Genomic DNA, 20,502 nt, shown 5'->3' with positions numbered 1-20,502 from the left:
TAACATTGGAGCATCAAATGCAAGGCCATTCGAGAGTAAACAATATCAATGAGCACACCAAAAGTCTAATGGGCATCAACAGATGTTCCACCATGTCGTAGAGGCGTCATAGTGATCATATTGACAGTGTGTCGCGTAATAGCGAATGCGACATGACCATGAAAAGACTAACCAGTGGTAGCCAGTGTCCAAATGATAAAGGAAGAATGGCACATATGCAATGTTTAAGCAAAGGATACTCATTTGTAGCCTGAGGCCGAGGATGCCATGTTGCCTGAGTTGTTAATGTCCATGTCTAAGTCCTCAGGTCCATCCAGCATGTGTTTGAGCTTCATGGGGTCTGAAAAGGAGTGTGTGGAGATCCCTGTATGATCACTCGATATTTTGCTGGCCCTACAAAGCCATACTGGTAGCCCATCGTCCTCAGTTGTGGACGGAGCGCCAGAAATGCCTTCCTAACCTCCACCGTCTCTTTGCTGTAGTCCTGTGATATGTATATTTTAGCATTCTTCCAAAGGATATGGTTGTGCTTTCGGACGAAGTTGAGAATCTGTTCCACATGCTGGTAGCGTAGTGGTTTGCAGACAATGGGCCTAGGGCCTTTTTGGCTCTTGGTGATCCTGCCTGGCACTCTGTGCGCCCTGTCAAATTCTAGAGGCTGATGGAAGGTCATGTTGGTAGCCTGAGTGAACCAGGTTTCTAAGAATGGCACACAGGAACCCTGTGGATCTTCGGACCCCTCCGGAATTCCAAAAATGCGCAGATTCCCCCTTCGATTTCTGTCTTCCAACTCAGCAAGTTTCCGCGTTACATGATCTGAGGCTATGGTCAGGCGTTTGAGAGCGCCACAGGTCTTGACTTCCGTATCTTCTAGTCTACTGATCCTTGACTCGGTTTCATCCAGTCTTGCATTGGTGTCCCTTATATCTTGCCTAATTGCCACCACTTCCTCTTTAGTTGATTTAGCCAGGTTCCTAACTTCATCAAGTCTGCTTAGTATCATATCAATTGGATCAAGATTGTCCTTTTTCCCTTTGTTAGGTGAGTTCGGATTTGAGTGGTCAGATTTGACCCTTTTCAGGCCCTTCGCTAGACCCTTGTTCTCCATATTTTTGGTCCTTAACTCGTGACCTCTCAGGGAGCTTGGTTGAGCCACTGTGAGTGTAGGTGCGTGGAGCAACGATGATTGATTTATATGACCCTGGGACAAATCACAAATGGACCAGCTCTCAGTGCATAGCGGCACTTTGGCATTGATATCAATGATGATCTTTGTCGCTAGCAGTATGTGGCTTCGTGGTTTATGTTGCGGTAAGCCTATAGAAGCTGACTCTACTCTTTCCTCATTTAGATGACCAGTGCCTCCAATTTAGGGACAGACCATGCGGTTGCGGTTGCGTGGCACCTTGCGACTCCGTGAGGCTGTGTGCTGGCGCTATAAATGTATGCCTGGATCGTGTCAGCAGCGAAGTGATTGGAGCAGCGTTATATGCCGTTTGCACATATATGGGCTACACGCATGCTTTACAGTGCGACCGAAGCGGGCCTGGTACATTCAGTGTGGCAGTGCAATCAATCCGTGGCACTATGGCAATGTGGCAGAGCTGGGCTGTTTCCCTTCATTCCTAGTTTAGATATCCCACGCCTCCATTTTAGGGACTGATCGAGTTGCTGCGTAACACAGTGTGTCGGCACTACTATAGATATCGATGTACAGGATAGCAGTATTGCAGGCTTGCAGGATCCTATTGACCCTTTTCACAATGAGGCCTCCGTGGGGAATGTGTGGCCCAACTACGATTCAGCTGTGGTGCTCGGAAGCCGTGTGTCAGACCGCCATTTTGGTTAAGTACCGCGTGAATGGGTCAGCGTGATTGTCTTACAGCCCCCCAATGCACATCCAATGCAGACCTGATATATTGAATGTGGCAATGACCAATGATCAGGGCGGAAATGTGGGAAATGTACGGCACTAATACGATTCAGCAGTGGTGCTCGGGAGCCGTGTGTCTGTCCGCCATTTTGGGTAGGTGCCGGTACCGCGTGTGCGGGCCTGCGCGTTTGTCCTACAGCACACCTGATGTGGACCTAATATATTCAATGTGGCAATGTCCAATGTTCAGGGCTAAAGTTTATGGTAGGTCTGTGGCAGTGCACCAAGTCTCTTTGAGGTCCAAAACCATAGTGGGGGCAATCTGGTCGCACGCGGGCTCTTCTCGTGCAAAATCCACAGTGCAGGGTAAATTGTACTTACAGTTGGCCTCGGAAGTCCATACTTCCCCTGCTTCATTCACTGAGGCTCAGCTTACGCTCGGCTTGTGGGAGCTCAGGCCGTTGCATCTACGCCCATAGACAGTCCGGGCAGCCGCGTGGTCTCTCTCGCTCCGCCCCAGGCGCTGGAGCGCAGGGGCGCTCAGATGAAATCAGCCGTAACTTCTTTTCACGGCCACCTCCGGTCTCTAAACGTTCCCCTTACATTCCGATTACCAGATCTTGTTATTGTACCGGTGCTGGACTGGCGGAAAGTGTCCCAAAATCATGAACGAACCTTCACCACGGGAGGAGGAACTCACAAGGCCGCCATTTCTCTCGGCGTCCACACCACGCCCCTATACTCATGCAATATCAACAACATATTTTAATGTTCATGTCTAATAAGCAAATTGAAAATACAATAAACGTGGTTGAAAAAAAAACTGACCTGAAATAACCATTTATGCAAGTTCATTACAAAAGACTTCTACTATCTATACTATTGATAAATTCTGCCTTATTTCAGCTGAATATTCAGGATTACACATTACCCTTGTAATCTTATTACCCTTGTAATCTCATTGCCCCACAGTCATTTCCTGTTTTAAAACAGATGTAATTCCACCTGTATATTTCAATTAGCAGCAATCTATCTCTCTGTTCCCTTGACTGTGTTAAACGTATATTTCTAGACGCCTGTTGAGGATTAATTTCTGATAACATGGTCAGAAATTACTACCATATCAAAAGCAAATACTAACAGACAAATAGTTTCCATGATTATGTAACCCTGCAAAGTAGTGTGTGTGTGTCATAATATTAATGCTAATGTACCAACTGACTTAATGGCACCAATGACCAAAGTAACCACTATGATGCAACTCTATCAGACTAGATGAACTAAAAATAGTGTGGGGTAAGATCTATCGCGGAACATGCACATACCACCTGAATGGCCTGGCCAGCCCAAATGTTGGAGCATGTACCTTAAGAGACTGCGGGCCATATGTATCAACATCCTGATTTGCGATTCTCAAATAGTGATTTTTTAGAAATCGCTATTTGAGATTTGCAAATAGGGATGTATGTAGGAAATCACAATTTTTTCGCGATTTCCTAATATTCCTTAATTGCGATTAGCAAATTTCGAATCACAATTAAGGAATAAACTGTTAAGGGGTTTTTTAAAGCTCCGATATCAAGGGCGCACTGCCTCAATTTCTACGTTACTGTGTGTGGTTCAGAATAGTTGTTGTGTAGTGCGTAAAGAGCAAGCGGAAAAACACCCTTAACCGTCTAAAAAGTCAAAAGACTAAACAACAATTATACAGCTGTGCTCTCGCAACTACAATAAGGTGTCACAAAATTAAGTACAATAACAAGTATGATCAAATGAACAGAAGCAGAATCTTTAGTGTGTTTCTTGTCCCAGCAAGGAGATGATTTATTGCATCCAGACTTGAGGAATGTCACAATATGCCGACACGTGTTTCGTCGTGTGCCGTTGAGTCAACACGACTCTTCAGGGCTTTGACTCAACTCCAGAGTGTGGATTGAGAATAGTCTGGAACTTATGGTTATGTTCTACGTAGGTAGATTAGAGAGATACACTTAGTTTTTCAGACTCAAAATAATAGGTGAGTGGGGGTGGAATGTCCAGTGGAGTCAGATTCTGTGCTATTCGCTATATTCCGCCCTGTTGGGTGTCTCAGAGTCTCCAAAAATATAGCGCTGGAAACGGGTGTGTTTCAGGCAGTGGAGTCAGATTCTGTTCTATCCGCTATACTCCGCCCTATCGGGTGTATCAAAATCTCCCAAAAATTCTAGCGCTGGAAACGAGTGTGTTTCAGGCAGTGACCGGGAGGGGATCCATCATTCGAAAAGCATCAGGAAACGTGTTCGTTTTCTTAGTAAGCGGCGTGCCGTAGTTTGGTATCCCTCCTCCTTTGGTTCCCGGCGGCCGTCTAGCCTGAAGAGTCGTGTTGACTCAACGGCACACGACGAAACATGTGTCGGCATATTGTGACATTCCTCAAGTCTGGATGCAATAAATCATCTCCTTGCTGGGACAAGAAACACACTAAAGATTCTGCTTCTGTTCATTTGATCATACTTGTTATTGTACTTAATTTTGTGACACCTTATTGTAGTTGCGAGAGCACAGCTGTATCACAATTAAGGAATACTTTCCCATTCATTTCTATGGGCCAGGAGGCCCATAGGAATGAATGGGAAGTTATTCTCAATTTGCGATTCGCAATTTGAGAATCGCAAATTGAGAATAATTTCAAGGGTGCAGGGGTGTCAAAAGGACACCCTGATGCACCCCTGAAATAAGCATGGGTGCACATGTGGCGCACATACATGCCCTGAGGGCATGTATGTGCTTCACATTGCACTTTGAACAAGCATTTGCAATGCAATAGGTCTCGCATTAGGAAAGTTTGATCTATTGGTATAGTAAATGACAAATATTTTATTTATGTGTTGGTTTTGAAAATAGTGTAATTAATAGCTTTGTCATTTACAATGCCAATATTTTGAACTTTCGCAAACGTGACACCTATAGCATTTGTAATGCAATATGTGTTGTATTGCCTTACAATACAACACATTGACTTAGATGTATTAATTGACTATTGACTTAGATGTATTAATGTTACAAATAACAATGGCTTTTATTTTATTTTTAAATAATTATTACTTAAATAAAAGTTATTGCAATTTATAATGGCAATAGTTTACATTTTTGTAAATAACTTTTGGGAAGATTATGTTCATTGTATTTTATTGTGATGAAAATCCAGGAACAGCAGTGAAATATTAACATATTTTTGTGACATTTGTAATAAAGCTTGAAACATTGAGAGTACATATTAGAACCAGTTGTTGTTAAATGGTTGCACAGAGTGATGCTGTAGCGTTCAGTGGTGCTGAGTGATGCTGTGGCTTTCAGTGGTGCTGAGTGATGCTGTGACCTTCCGTGGTGCTGAGTAATGCTGTGACCTTCAGTGGTGCTGAATGATGCTGTGGCGTTCAGTGGTGCTGTGGCGTTGAATAGTGCTGAGTGATGCTGTGGCGTTGAGTGCTGCTGTGGCATTGAGTGATGCTGTGGCATTGAGTGATGCTGTGGCCTTGAGTAATGCTGTGACCTTGAGTTATGCTGTGACGTTGAGTGATGCTGTGGCGTTGAGGGATGCTGTGTGCTGAGTGGTGCTGTGGCTTTGAGTGGTGCTGTGACATTGAGTGGTGCTGTGACATTGAGGGGTGCTGTGGTGTTGCGGGGTGCTGTGGCGTTGAGGGGTGCTGTGGCATTCAGTGGTGCTGAGTGGTTCTGTGGCACTGAGTGATGCTGTGGCATTGAGTGGTGCTGTGGCGTTGAGTGGTCCTGTGGAGTTGAGTGGTGCTGTGGTGTTGAGTGGTGCTGTGGCATTGAGTGGTGCTGTGGCGTTGAGTGGTGCTGTGGTGTTGAGTGGTGCTGAGTGATGCTGTGGCATTGAGAGATGCTGAGGCATTGAGTAATGCTGTGGCGTTGAGTGATGCTGTGTGCTGAGTGGTGCTGTGGCATTGAATGGTGCTGTGGCATTGAGTGGTGCTGTGCCGTTGAGGGGTGCTGTGCCATTGAGGGGTGCTGTGGCATTCAGTGGTGCAAAGTGAGTCTGTGGCGCTGAGTGATGCTGTGGTGTTGAGTGGTGCTGTGGTGTTGGGTGGTGCTGTGGTGTTGAGTGGTGCTGTGGCGTTGAGTGGTGCTGTGGCATTGAGTGGTGCTGTGCATTGAGTGGTGCTGAGTGATGCTGTGGCGTTGAGAGATGCTGTGGCATTGAGTGATGGTGTGGCGTTGAATAATGCTGTGGTGTTGAGTGATGCTGTGGCGTTGAGGGATGCTGTGCGCTGAGTGGTGCTGTGGCATTGAGTGGTGTTGTGGCATTGAGTGTTGCTGTGGCATTGAGTGGTGCTGTGGTGTTGAGTGGTGCTGTGGCGTTGAGGGGTGCTGTGGTGTTGAGGGGTGTTGTGGCATTCAGTGGTGCTGACTGATTCTGTGGTGCTGAGTGATGCTGTGGCATTGAGTGGTGCTGTGGCGTTGAGTGGTGCTGTGGCATTGAGTGGTGCTGTGGCGTTGAGTGGTGCTGAGTGATGCTGTGGCGTTGAGAGATGCTGTGGCATTGAGTGATGGTGTGGCGTTGAGTAATGCTGTGGCGTTGAGTGATGCTGTGGCGTTGAGGGATGCTGTGCGCTGAGTGGTGCTGTGGCATTGAGTGGTGTTGTGGCATTGAGTGGTGCTGTAGCATTGAGTGGTGCTGTGGTGTTGAGTGGTGCTGTGGCATTGAGGGGTGCTGTGGTGTTGAGGGGTGCTGTGGCATTCAGTGGTGCTGAGTGATTCTGTTGCGCTGAGTGATGCTGTGGCATTCAGTGGTGCTGTGGTGTTGAGTGGTGCTGTGGCATTGAATGGTGCTGTGGCATTGAGTGGTGCTGAGTGATGCTGTGGCATTGAGAGATGCTGTGGCATTGAGTGATGCTGTGGCATTGAGTAATGCTGTGGCATTAAGTGATGCTGTGGCGTTGAGGGATGCTGTGCGCTGAGTGGTACTGTGGCGTTGAGTGGTGTTGTGGCATTGAGTGGTGCTGTGGCATTGAGTGGTGCTGTGGCGTTGAGGGGTGCAACACCAGCAATTCCACCAGCATAGAGCAGCAAGATTAATGCAATACAAACCAAAAGAAATAACAAAATCTACCCTACAGATTCAGATACACCACCAAGCAGGCTTGCAAACGGAACACCAAGCGTGTTCAGGTTAAGTACCCGCTTCGAGGCCAGAAACGTGCACATGCTACGTTCGGCGGACATCCGCTAAATGCTGTTCTCGCTTGACTAGGTAAGTTAATGGACACAGCAGGGGAGCCCTGCGTTGTTCGGAGAAGTAAATCGAGCTGCCTTTGAAGTGCGGCTCGGCCGTGAGGAGGCATAAAAGGTTGCTTGTAGTAAATAAAAGCCTCGCAGATAATGTAGCCGAAGCCTAAATTGCTGTCAGTTAAGCAGAGCCCATGAGGAATGTGACTGAGTATTACGTAGAGTAAACTGCAAATGACATTTCGCAAATAACAATTCGCAAGAATGAATGTTTATGCGCTCTGGTGACACGAGAACATTCATTTACACATAAAATGTATGATGAGTTCATTATGGCTGCAGATTAAGCTTGCATGCGTCGTAAAACAATGAGGTAACATGAGGAATTGTAGAAGTGCGGCTCAGCAGTGAGGAAATATACAAGGTTGATTAAAAACGAACGTTAGCAAAAAAAGCGCACACAATGCTCGTAAAAGGATTGTGTGAAATGCACAGTAGCTGGATACGATGCTATAATGAAATTTCCACTGAGGTGCGCGAGGAGTGGACGCCGAACATGAAACGCAACCTTCCAAGCATCCATCACTCGCAACAAAAAGCGCTACTCCAGAAACCAAATTCAGCAACTCTTCAGAACAAGATGGTGCTAAACAGGTTAACTCGGGATTAGGGAGGGACCGGGCTCAAGTGTTGCGAAAGGGCTGATGGGGTTAAGGTTAACTGTGAAGCGTATTTTACATTGAAAGGTAAACAAAACAAGCACTGGCGTTGCCAATAGGTCTCGCAGTAGGAAAGTTGGAGCTATTACAATTGCAAATAGCAATGCCTTTTATTTTTGTTTTCATTTTAAAAACATAAAGGGCTTTGTCATTTACAAAACCAATAGCTCCAACTTTCCTACTGCGAGACCTATTGTGCACTGCACAGTGTGGGTGAAAGTGGCACTGCGTGGGTGTGAGTGCCTTTGAGTGAGTGGCGTTGCGTGGGTGAGTGGCGTTGCGTGTGTGATTGTTGTTGAGTGGGTGAGTGGCGTTGCGTGGGTGAGTGGCGTTGCGTGGGTGAGTGGCGTTGCGTGGGTGCGTTGCGTGTGTGAGTGGCGTTGCGTGTGTGAGTGGCATTGCATGGGTGAGTGGCATTGCATGGGTGAGTGTGGCGTTGCGTGTGTGAGAGTGGGCTTGCGTGGGTGTGAGTGGCGTTGTGTGTCTGAAAGTGGTGCTGTGTGGGTAAAAGTGGCACTGCGTGGGTGTGAGTGTATTTGCGTGAGTGAGTGGCGTTGCGTGGGTGAGTGAGGTTGCGTGGGTGAGTGAGGTTGCGTGGGTGAGTGGCGTTGCGTGGGTGAGTGGCATTGCGTGGGTGAGTGGCGTTGCGTGGGTGAGTGGCGTTGCGTGTGTGAGTGGCGTTGCGTGTGTGAGTGGCATTGCATGTGTGAGTGGCGTTGCATGTGTGAGTAGCGTTGCATGTGTGAGTGGCGTTGCATGTGTGAGTGGCGTTGCATGTGTGAGTGGCATTGCATGTGTGAGTGGCGTTGCATGTGTGAGTGGCGTTGCATGTGTGAGTGGCGTTGCATGTGTGAGTGGCGTTGCATGTGTGAGTGGCGTTGCATGTGTGAGTGGCGTTGCGTGGATGAGTGGCGTTGCGTGGATGAGTGGTGTTGCGTGGGTGCGTGGCGTTGCATGTGTGTGTGACATTGCATGTGTGTGTGGCGTTGCATGTGTGAGTGGCGTTGCATGTGTGAGTGGCGTTGCATGTGTGAGTGGCGTTGCGTGTGTGAGTGGCGTTGTGTGTGTGAGTGGCGCTGCGTGGATGAGTGGTGTTGCGTGGATGAGTGGTGTTGCATGTGTGAGTGGCGTTGCATGTGTGAGTGGCGTTGCGTGGGTGAGTGGCGTTGCGTGGGTGAGTGGCGTTGCGTGGGTGAGTGGCGTTGCGTGTGTGAGTGGCGTTGCGTGGGTGAGTGGCGTTGCGTGTGTGAGTGGCGTTGCGTGGATGAGTGGCGTTGCATGTGTGAGTGGCGTTGCATGTGTGAGTGGCGTTGCATGTGTGAGTGGCGTTGCATGTGTGAGTGGCGTTGCATGTGTGAGTGGCGTTGCGTGTGTGAGTGGCGTTGCGTGTGTGAGTGGCATTGCGTGTGTGAGTGGCATTGCGTGTGTGAGAGTGGGCTTGCGTGTGTGAGAGTGGGCTTGCGTGTGTGTGAGTGGCGTTGCGTGTGTGAATGGCGTTGCGTGTGTGAGTGGCGTTGCGTGTGTGAGTGGCGTTGCGTGTGTGAGTGGCGTTGAGTGTGTGAGTGGCGTTGCGTGTGCTGCCTTCATTGAAAGGGATAATCTAACTCCTGAAATGTTCTTGATTATATAACCCAAGATCAAACAAAAACTAATTAACTATTGGAAGAAAAGCACGAGACCTTTAAAAAACACTTTCCTCCTTCACTAAAACATGAAGGTATACACCAAATTCAATAAACTGGGTTCTAGAATATTAATTTAATGTAAATATAACTGGTGTGGCTCTGATTTTATACTTTGCTTATACTTTTTTGTTAAACAACTGTGTAAACTAAGTGTTCTGGCATCTAGATGCGACGGACCACACTGTAGAAAACCTCAAATCCAAAACCGTGGCATAATGTAAAGAACAGGAATTATTACCACGATAGCCCATTTTATTGGCTTTATAGCTAAAACAAGCAACTGTAAGATCAGTCAAAGCTAAAAACACATTGGGATTTTGACGAGAACAAAACATTAAGTGCCCACATTTTGAAAATCACTGGGATTGTTCTCGCTATACTAATGTTTAAGAGGAAAAAAGGTCAATGAAACTCAACTGCGTGTACCAGAGATGAGGAAGAAGAACTGTTAAACTAAAGTCATGTAAATAATTACAAGAAGGACGGGTGAGAGACGCACGGAGAGCAGCAGCCTTTGATGTGCTGGCCGGCCGACAAGTGAATAATTAGGGGAGGAGAAATGCTGGCATGAGGCCGAGCGCACGCTGGGGTTTTAGGAAAAAAACAGAGGAGGTGGTCTTAGGATACGTGAAAGGAGAGACTGAGGTGGAGTGGACTGGAGGGGAAGGAGACCTGGCCCGGAAGTTGCTTAAAGAAGAGACACGTGAACACTATAAAAGGCTACTTTGCTTATACTTTTTTGTTAAACAACTGTGTAAACTAAGTGTTCTGGCATCTAGATGCGACGGACCACACTGTAGAAAACCTCAAATCCAAAACCGTGACATAATGTAAAGAACAGGAATTATTACCACGATAGCCCATTTTATTGGCTTTATAGCTAAAACAAGCAACTGTAAGATCAGTCAAAGCTAAAAACACATTGGGATTTTGACGAGAACAAAACATTAAGAGCCCACATTTTGAAAATCACTGGGATTGTTCTCGCTATACTAATGTTTAAGAGGAAAAAAGGTCAATGAAACTCAACTGCGTGTACCAGAGATGAGGAAGAAGAACTGTTAAACTAAAGTCATGTAAATAATTACAAGGAAGGACGGGTGAGAGACGCACGGAGAGCAGCAGCCTTTGATGTGCTGGCCGGCCGACAAGTGAATAATTAGGGGAGGAGAAATGCTGGCATGAGGCCGAGCGCACGCTGGGGTTTTAGGAAAAAAACAGAGGAGGTGGTCTTAGGATACGTGAAAGGAGAGACTGAGGTGGAGTGGACTGGAGGGGAAGGAGACCTGGCCCAGAAGTTGCTTAAAGAAGAGACACGTGAACACTATAAAAGGCCTAGTTATTTATTATAGATTTTACATTTTAAAATATTAAAATCAAACATAAGAGAGGTTTTTGAACAGCGCACACCCCGAACTCACACATTCAAAGGTTCTGTCATATGTGATGTACACAAAGGCGGCTTGGTGAAAAAGATTTTGCCCAGGATCACACACATTAGTGAAGCAGGGATGCCGGGATTAATCTTAGACGTTTCAAATTCACGCTGCATTTCAGCCATCTTTCATTTATAACGTGGTTTCACTTCAATAAAAGACCATAAACAATGAAGAAAACGTTGTTATAATAATAATCTACAACTTAAATTAAACACATTACTGAAGCTTCCTAACAGTTTGTGCCGATCAAAGATGATTTTCTTTGGAAGAGTGAGGTGTATGGAAGCCGATGGGCAATGAAAGTCGGTGTGCTTACTGCCCTGGTGCGGGTGCAGCATGCAGTATTGTTGTAGGGCTCCACATCATATATAACACCACACACCCTGAAAATGGCGAGGAGGGGGGGCAAGGGAGGTGGTGAACTCAGACAACGGGAGGGGGCGGGAGCAAAGTTAACTTGGACAATGGTGGCGCACAGAGAAGACCTTGAAACGCAAGCAGGAGGACGGGACGGGCTGAACAAGAAGTAAAAGCAAACTTCCAGATTAATACTTTCTTCCCCCAACACGTGTCCCTATCAAAACGAATGTAACCCACTTACTCGGGATACATCCTCATCCATGGACGTCCACAGAAACTGAACAGATCGCACAAGAATGAGATTCCAAAGGCAGGGGAGAGGGGCTGCCCCAGGACCAGGGGAGCCTAAGATAGCAGGGGGAAGGAGAGCGAGCTGTGAGGAGAGGGTAGAACGAAACCAAATTAAACAGACAAGCGGAAAACGAAAGCCGTGCAAAACTAGATGGGCCGGCCAGCAGTGAAAAAAGTAATGTTTCGGGAGAGCCTGGTGCGGGAATGCGAGCGAGGGGAGGCAGGCAGATTACGAGGGAAGCCGGATGGGGGCGGGAAAGCCTGGTGGGAGGCGTGAACGCCGGATGGGGGCGGGAAAGCCTGGTGGGAGGCGTGAATGCGCGAGGGGAGGCAGGCGGATTGGGAGAGAAGCCTGATGGGGGCGGGAGAGCCTGGTGGGTGGGCGTGAATGAGGGGAGGACTGGGCTGGGCTTGCATGCGATGCGCGTGCATGTACACGGGCACTGCATGAAAACCGCGGGGCTGAAAGCCCTTTGGTTTGAAGATGTTTTCGCCACATGAATTCTCGCTACGCTCGATGCGCTTGCGCGCATCGATAGGTCGCGAGACCTAAAAAACTCTTACCTTCGGAAGCATCTGGTGAGTCAGGGGGCGGGTGATCGGGAGGCATTCCTTTGTAGTCTGGTGGGGGGAATGCGAGGCACAAATGGTGTAATGGTTGTGTGATGGGGCAGGGGAGCGAGCGAGTGGGGGGGACCGAGCGAGTGGGAGGGAACGAGGCATTCCATTGAAGTCTGGTGCGAGGCTGATGGGTTTGACGTGCACGCGCATCACATGAACTGCACGTAATCCGCGCTTGTTCAAAGAGTTTGTTTCAACTCCTATAGATCTCGAAATCTGGAATGCGCAAGCGCATTGGCAGAGGTCGAGACCTAAAAATGCAAAAAAGTGAATTTTTCAAAGAAATCGCAAATTACCACCTACTTGAAGTTGGTGGTAATTTGCGATTCCTTAAGGCCAAATTGCACTTTTTTGGTGCTTCTTACATTGCATTTAAGGAATCACAAAATTTGCGATTCCTTAAATGCAATCGCTTAATACATACCATTAGGCAAAATTGCATTCGTAAACGCCGAAATTCGCAGCATTTCGGCGTTTGCGAATGCAATTTTGCTTGATACATATGGCCCTGCATCCCTTACTTGTTCGCACTATTCAGCACACTATAAAGTGTTTATTATACCTCCCGCAGAGCTGCCATCTTTTTCGATTGCTAATGCGTGACATTTCCATGATTGCAGTGTACTTGAGTGACATCCGACTGCCAGTGACACTTTACCACAAGCACAGCAATAAAATCCATCTGAAGAAAGGCAGAGCAGGCTTTTCTCCCTATGAGAAATAAGAACCTCGAAAAAAGGACTTCAAACAGCTGCAAAATTAATTCAATGGAGATTAATTGACGTTACAATACTAGATGGTCAATGCACTTGCTGGAGAAAGCAGTGTGTAGTCTAGTTACCGGTTCTTCTGCTCATCATAAAATAGCATAGAGCATAGATTCTTAACCTGTGGTTCGGGTACTCCTGGGGGCCTGGAACGAATACTCATCGGGGTCTACAACTGCATAGAAACTTAAATAATAATAGCAGTTTTATAAAGTGTATGTAAATAACGAAGAAAGGAGGCGGACCAAGATGTGGGAGCTCTGACAGGGGTTGAAGGAGAGAGGGCAGTTACCGCGACACTGACACTAACACCAGACGTGCCCGGAATCCTCAGAACGCTGGAAACAAGAGCGGAGGTAAGGGTAAAGGCGGCAGAGATCGCGGAAAGCAACATCCCCCGCAGGCAAGCATTGAAAGCTCCGATACAGGAGAAAGCGAAACCGAATCTTATCAGCCTAGGGCAGCCATCTTAACAGCTGAACTACAACAAAGGCAGCAGCGTCAGGAAGCGAGGCAAACAAAGCGCGCAGGCTCGCAGGGCCAAGCCCCCGCGTGGGAGCATCGGCAATCGGCAATTGGCGATCATCAGACCCAGACCCAGAAAGAACTCAAAGAACTCAAACAACTTAAAGACTAACAGCCACACACCGTAGTTCAAAGAGCAAAAGGTGGCGGCCATCTTAAGGAGGGCGTACGGCTGCACGTACCGACAAGGGGTCAAAAGGACAGAAAGCAAAGCAAACAAGGGGCAGTTTTGCGGTTTTGCCGTACTAAGTGCTCAGTGGCTAACACCGGCCGAAGGACGCTCAAAACCCCGGCACCTAATAACAACTGGACAAGTACGGCGGCCATCTTAAGTGGGGCAAACAAACGCTCAGAGGGACGGCAGAAGGAGCGAACAGAAGGCCACAAAGTGATACGGAACAAAACGCAGGCTCGCAGGGCCATTCCCCCGGTGGGTGAACCAACTAATACCAGACCCTGAAAGAGAGTGTACCCGCACCTGAGAAACTGAAGACAAGGGGCAATAGGAGCGGCGCAATAACGAACAGGTTGAGGTGAACGAGCACCAAGCGCCAAGAAAAAAAAAGCAACAAAGAAACAAGTCAAAACCAGCGCGGTGCAAGACACCGACAAACACCTGGTAGCGGCGTATACACAGCCGATCCCAAGACGCACAAGCAGGTCGCCAGACACATCAGCCACACTGCCACCCAACCCAGCCGCAGAAGCCCTGGCGTCCGGAAAAACAAGAACAAGGACAGTTAGGTGGCCCAGCAAGTTTACCTTTGGGGGCACCACAAAAGACAAAGATATAAGCACTACAAACAACAGCCCACAACAAGGAATCCAGCAGGTAGACCAGCAAAAGAAGGACAGGCTGTCCATCTACCTGGAAAGAAGAGGTTTTGATTAGATGTCCGGCAGAGAAGACAAAGTGGTCAGCGACAACAACAAAATAAGGAAAGACCTGGTTGACTCGCCAATCAAAATGAAGAACAACCACAACACTGGTGCAGCAATGGACATGCTTGTCAAAAAGATAACGGAAGCCAATGACCGGGCGAAGGCCGCCGAGACCTCTATGAACAACGTCCAGCTAGAGCTCACTGCAATACGTGCAGACCAGAACAGGATCGCCAGCAGAGTAGGAGAGGCGGAGAGAAGAATAAGCGACATAGAAGACAAAGCAGTCACCACAGACAGAGACGTACGCTATATCTCCAAGATATCGAGTGACATGCAGAGACTGCTCGCGGAACAGGAAGACAGAAACAGAAGGGGGAACATCAGGATCCTGGGGGTGCCAGAAGATGAGGAAGAGGCGGCAGGGTCATGCGCAGCATTACTTGAAACCCTAATCCCTAAACTGACAGGCCTCCATTTCGAAGGAGCCTTCGATATAGATAAATCATATAGAGTACCGGCCATGAAGCAACAGCACATGAAGGGACCAAGAACAATCATCTGCAAGCCCCTGAGAGCAAATCATACCAACACCATTTTCGCTTTTGCGCGGAAAAGCCAAACACTCAAATGGAATGGCCAAGAAATAATTATCACCCAAGACTTCTCGAAGAGTACGGTAGAAACCAGGAAAGGTTTCCTGGCACTGAGAGACACACTGAAGAAGGCCAGGATCACGTGTAGCTTTGCAGGGCCAGCGAAAATGAAGATAACTGATAGAAGAGGCACGCGCACTTTCGACGACCCGGCCGAGCTACGCAGATACCTCCAGGAACCGGAGCCGGAGGAGATGGAACAAAACAGCCCAGGAACTGCAAAAAGAAGGGCATCATTGGATGGCTCAGAAACCGGGGAAAATGCGGAAGCAGGTGGTCGATGAGAGACTCGGACACTAGCCCAAATACCCGAACAACGGTTACCTCAATACGGCCACCTCAGTATGCCAAGCACAGAGGTGCTGCAGACAATCACGAAACTGACACTTACCTCATGACCTGCAGAACTAACAACCCATCAACCTCAACGAGCGATGTACTCTGAACTACCCTACTATCCTTTTGTCTCTGTACTAAGACTACTACATACAGTATTATGCAACTCTAAGGAAGTGATCACTGATGGGAAGGCCCCAGTGATCTGCAAAGAATATCCTTTTAGCAAATGCACAGCACGAAAGGGGGAGGGGGGAGCTTGATATACCCGGGGGGCGGCGGGGGGCGGAGAACCGTTGCTGTCGCATGTTTACAGTACATTGACAGGGGGGACGGGGTTGGGGGGGAGGGGGGGAGAGGGCCGGGGGGAGGCCATGAAGCACAGACAATCACATCCTGGTGGAGTTACTTACTCTCTTTTTCCTTCTTTTTTCTGTCCTTGCACACATCCCCAGTCCTAGTCACACCCCGGGGGGGCTTGAATACTCAAGGTGGGAGGCAGTACCCGTGGTCCCACAACTGGAACAAGGCACCAACCTAGACATCAGCTCAGGAAGCAGCGATATAACCACTGTACCATGACCATACCCGACACCCAGGGCCTAGCACGGATAGCCGCAGACATCAAGATCGTATCCCTGAATGTCAAAGGCCTCAACCACCCCGTCAAGCGACGGAAGACATTAGAATACTTAAATAAGTTAAAAGCAGACATATACGTCCTCCAAGAGACCAGAGTCTCCATAAGGGACGCAAACAGGCTCAAGGCAAACTGGATAAGCGAAGTAGTTTGCTCACCAGCCGTGAATAAGAGGGGGGAAGTGATCACTATTATTAGAAAGAAAGCAAAGTTCAGGGTCCACGACCACCAAGCTGACACAAACGGCAGAAGACTACTCACATGCATCAAAAGGGGGGAGGAGACCATGCACATAGCAAACATATATGGGCCGAACGCAACAGACAGAAAATTCTGGGAAGAGGTAGAAAGCGAGCTCAGCAACATTCCATTGGGGGAACTGCTAATCACAGCTGGAGATATGAACCAAGCGATGGACAACGCCACAGACAGACACCCACACAGACCAAGCCATGCCACGCAAGAACAGAACACACTCAAAAACGTATGCACCAAACTAGCACTATCAGACCCGTGGAGACTTCAACACCCCAGCGCCAGAGAATACACATTCTATTCGAACTCACACAACTCATACAGCAGAATAGATTATATACTCATGTCTGACACACACACACACCTGACGGATACAACGGAAATAGGCCCCATAACAATTTCAGATCATGCTCACATCTCCCTCTCCATAAGCGGGAAACACAATGAAACACCAAGCCGGAGATGGCGCCTCAACAGCGACATACTAGAAAACCCCACAAACGTCACCGAAATAGAAGAGGCAATTAGAGAATACCTTACATTTAATGACACAAAAGACACCGAAGTCACAACATTGTGGGAGGCACTCAAAGCCACAATAAGAGGGAAACTCCTGAACATCAAGGCAAGGATGAACAGAGGCAGGAACAAGAAAATCAGAGAACTGGAGGGGCAGATAAAAGAACTAGAAAGAAACCACACTGCTAATCTGTCAGACAGGAACACACTAACAACACTCACAAAGAAGAAGTACGAACTGAACAGGATACTAAGTGAGAGGGCCTCCACATGGATTAACGAATACAAATCCATAAACTTATGCTCAGCAAACAAAGCAGGAAGGGCGCTAGCAGGGTACCTAAAAGCAAAACAAAGGCAGCACTCAGTCGCAGCAATTACTGACAAAAACAACAAAACGCACACGGTAAACAAGCAAATTCTTGAAACGTTCAGAGGTTTCTACAAGGAACTGTACACAGCCGATACATCGCTAGGTGCGGACGGGGGGGGGGGGGGGGGGGGGGGGGGGGGGACAAGCTTGCTAGATAAACTAGACCTGCCCAAACTCAGCAACGAACAGAGAGAGGCGCTAGAGCAAAACATAACCAGAACAGAAGTAGGTATGGCAATAGACTCGCTGAAAGCAAACAAAGCCCCAGGGCCAGACGGTTTCACGGCAACAGTCTATAAACAGTTCCAACCACTGCTAAAAGATACAATGGTCAGAGTCTTCCAGACATGCGCGGAGAGGGGCAGCATGACCAACTCAATGGTGGAGGCAAACATTATTGTCATCCCCAAAGAGGGGAAGGACCCTCAGTTCCTGCAAAACTACGGGCCAATCTCATTAATAAATATTGACTGTAAAATCTACGCCAAAGTAATGGCCGCAAGGCTAAATACATATCTTCCCCATCTCATACACAAAACGCAAGTGGGCTACCTAAAAAACAGACTCTCACAAGACAACACCAGACTACTCTGTCACTTAATAAACCGCATCGCAAATAGCATGGAGAAGGCTGTTATGATCGCGCTTGACGCAGAAAAGGCCTTCGATAGAGTCTCGTGGCCATTCCTAGACCAATGTATGTGCAAGTTCGGGCTAGGGGAGAAATATAGAGGCATGATCATGTCTCTATACAAAAACCCCCGTGCACGAGTGGTGGTCAATGCATCCACGTCAGAAACATTCACCCTAGGCAGAGGGACAAGGCAGGGATGTCCACTGTCACCGGGACTATTCCTACTAGCACTAGAGCCTCTCCTCCACATGATTAGGATTAGCCCGTGTATAACTGGAGTGCAAGTAGAGGGGAAAGCCTTCAAACTGTCGGCGTACGCGGACAACATCCTGATCACCACCAGTAACCCAGAAGAGTCAATAGAAGCCCTGTTACAAACAATCGAGGAGTACGCACATGTCTCAGGATATAAACTCAACAGGGACAAATCTGAATGCAAACTTATGAACTGCCACACCACTAGGACAGTCGTAGGGACGTCCGGACTGGCGTGGCAAACAAAACCCCTGAAATATCTAGGCCTCCTCTTCGGGAGGGACCTTAGGTCCACCTTAGACCACAACGAGGAGGCAATGCTGCAAAAGATCAGGACCAAGCTAGAGACATGGGGCTCCAAATTCATTAGCTGGTGGGGCAGAATCTAGACAATCAAGATGATGGTCACATCAATGCTAAACTACTTGCTGAGCATGTTGCCACTCACCCTAACCACAGATTTCCACAAACATATAGATAAAGCAATCAACACGTTCCTATGGGGGGGGGGGAGCCAAGAATCAGCTTAGCAAAGCGCAGACTAAAAAAAGAACAAGGAGGACTGAACCTCACGAACTACAAGGCCTTCCAAATGGCATGCCTTGCCAAACAGGGTATACACTGGATTGCCCCTACACCAGAGTACGTGCTGGTCTGGCTAGACCTGGAAAGGGGTATCCTGGGGGGGTCTGACCCGATCATGGCACTAACGGCTAACAGGCACCCAGAAGTTAAATATGCGATACTCTGGAACACAAAAACGGCGCTACTGAGATTAGACAGAGAACTAGAAGTCAGCATCAGAGGTTCCAAATGGGAGTCAATATGGCACAACCCCAAAGTAACATACAAAGGGAAGACTCTAGACAACAAAGAGTGGTACAGCAGAGGCATCACGGTGCCGGCACAACTAGAGGCAGGAAGCAACCCACTCACTTACAAAGCACTGCAGCAGATGCACAAACTACCAAACAAGGAATTCTATGAATTCCTAAGAATCAAAGCACCCATCACCAAAGCAAACCTCGCGAAACACAAACCCACCATCATACAGTACTCACAGAATTTAAACAAGACAGGCCACCAAACAGCGCAGATTTACAAACTAATCACACCACGCACCACCACTCTAAACAACAAAACAATAGCTTTCTGGGAAGAGACAATACAGAGACCACTAAACGAAGATGAGAGGGTTAGACTATGGACATCGGCGTCCAAAAACAAAGTAACCCCACAACTAGCACAAACAAAATACTGGATATTACACAGGCTACACTGGACACCAGCGAAGCTACAAACAGTGGGGGCGAGCGAAAGCGGCACCTGCTGGAATTGCCATAAAGCAAGGGGAGACCTAGCTCACATGCTATACGACTGTACCAAAGTCAAAGCATTCTGGAACAAAGTCTACACCCTCATAGACACGATCACAGGCTGCCAGATACAACGTGGCCTAGAAGGTATAGCCACAGCCTTCCTAGCACCCCAGCTTGAATCCAAAGAAAAACGCGAACTAGTCGATGTTCTGCTTACGGCAGCCGTTAAAACGATCCTGGGGTACTGGAAAAACACGAGCAAAGCCACCTTCAAACGCTGGTTCAACTGTGTAACATTCCTACGGGGGGGCAGACAACATCACCCCTAAACACCAGGCGGCGAACCATACTGCCTCTGAAGACATGTGGGAAGCCCGTGACGCCCACCTGAGGCAGTAAGCACAACCCCCCCTCCTCTTCTTCTCTCTTCTTTTCTTCTCTCTCGGGCTCCACTAAGCCAACAGTACCCATTTGTCGAAACTGCCAAGAAATAAGACAAACTGTTTGTTTTTGTATATGTAAAATTTATTTTCAATGAAATATTTTGAAATAAAAAAAAAAGAAAAACCCCAACCTTCCTATTTAATGAAAAATGTGAATTTTCTTTTACATTTGGTTGTGAATTAAATGAAATATTCCTTCATTTGTGTATTTGTTTTATGATCGCAGGTTTCTGAATTTTGGTGTCTTCATGTTAAAAGCATAAAAATAGTTTAAGCCGTAATCGCTGGCTTCCATTAATGACTCAGTGGAGTTCTCCGTATTACATTACTGAGTCAGTGATGGTCTGCGAATACCAGTGATAATTAAGTGGGGGTACACGCAAGTGAAAAAGGTACTAACCACTGACATAGAGGTTTTAGGTACCTCCTGCAAATCACAAGGTGCAACATGCAGATCAAATAATTGTACTTTATGTAGGCAGACCAGTGGGTTGCTGCTTTCGCTGCAGAGATTCTTATTTTACCCTCAGGTCACATGTTATAATCCTTTGAATGCAGGGCCGAACTGGGAATAACAACCGGCCCTGGCAAAGTGCTCGGCCGGCCCCCCTCCCCACTGGGGGAGGGCTGGCCACCCAGCTCTTAACAGGCCGGTTTTCGGCCGATTTTGTTACAGGGCCG

Source organism: Lissotriton vulgaris, chromosome 5 (genome assembly GCF_964263255.1).
Source record: "Lissotriton vulgaris chromosome 5, aLisVul1.2, whole genome shotgun sequence".
Taxonomy (NCBI): domain Eukaryota; kingdom Metazoa; phylum Chordata; class Amphibia; order Caudata; family Salamandridae; genus Lissotriton; species Lissotriton vulgaris.
This window is presented reverse-complemented; position numbering follows the sequence as displayed.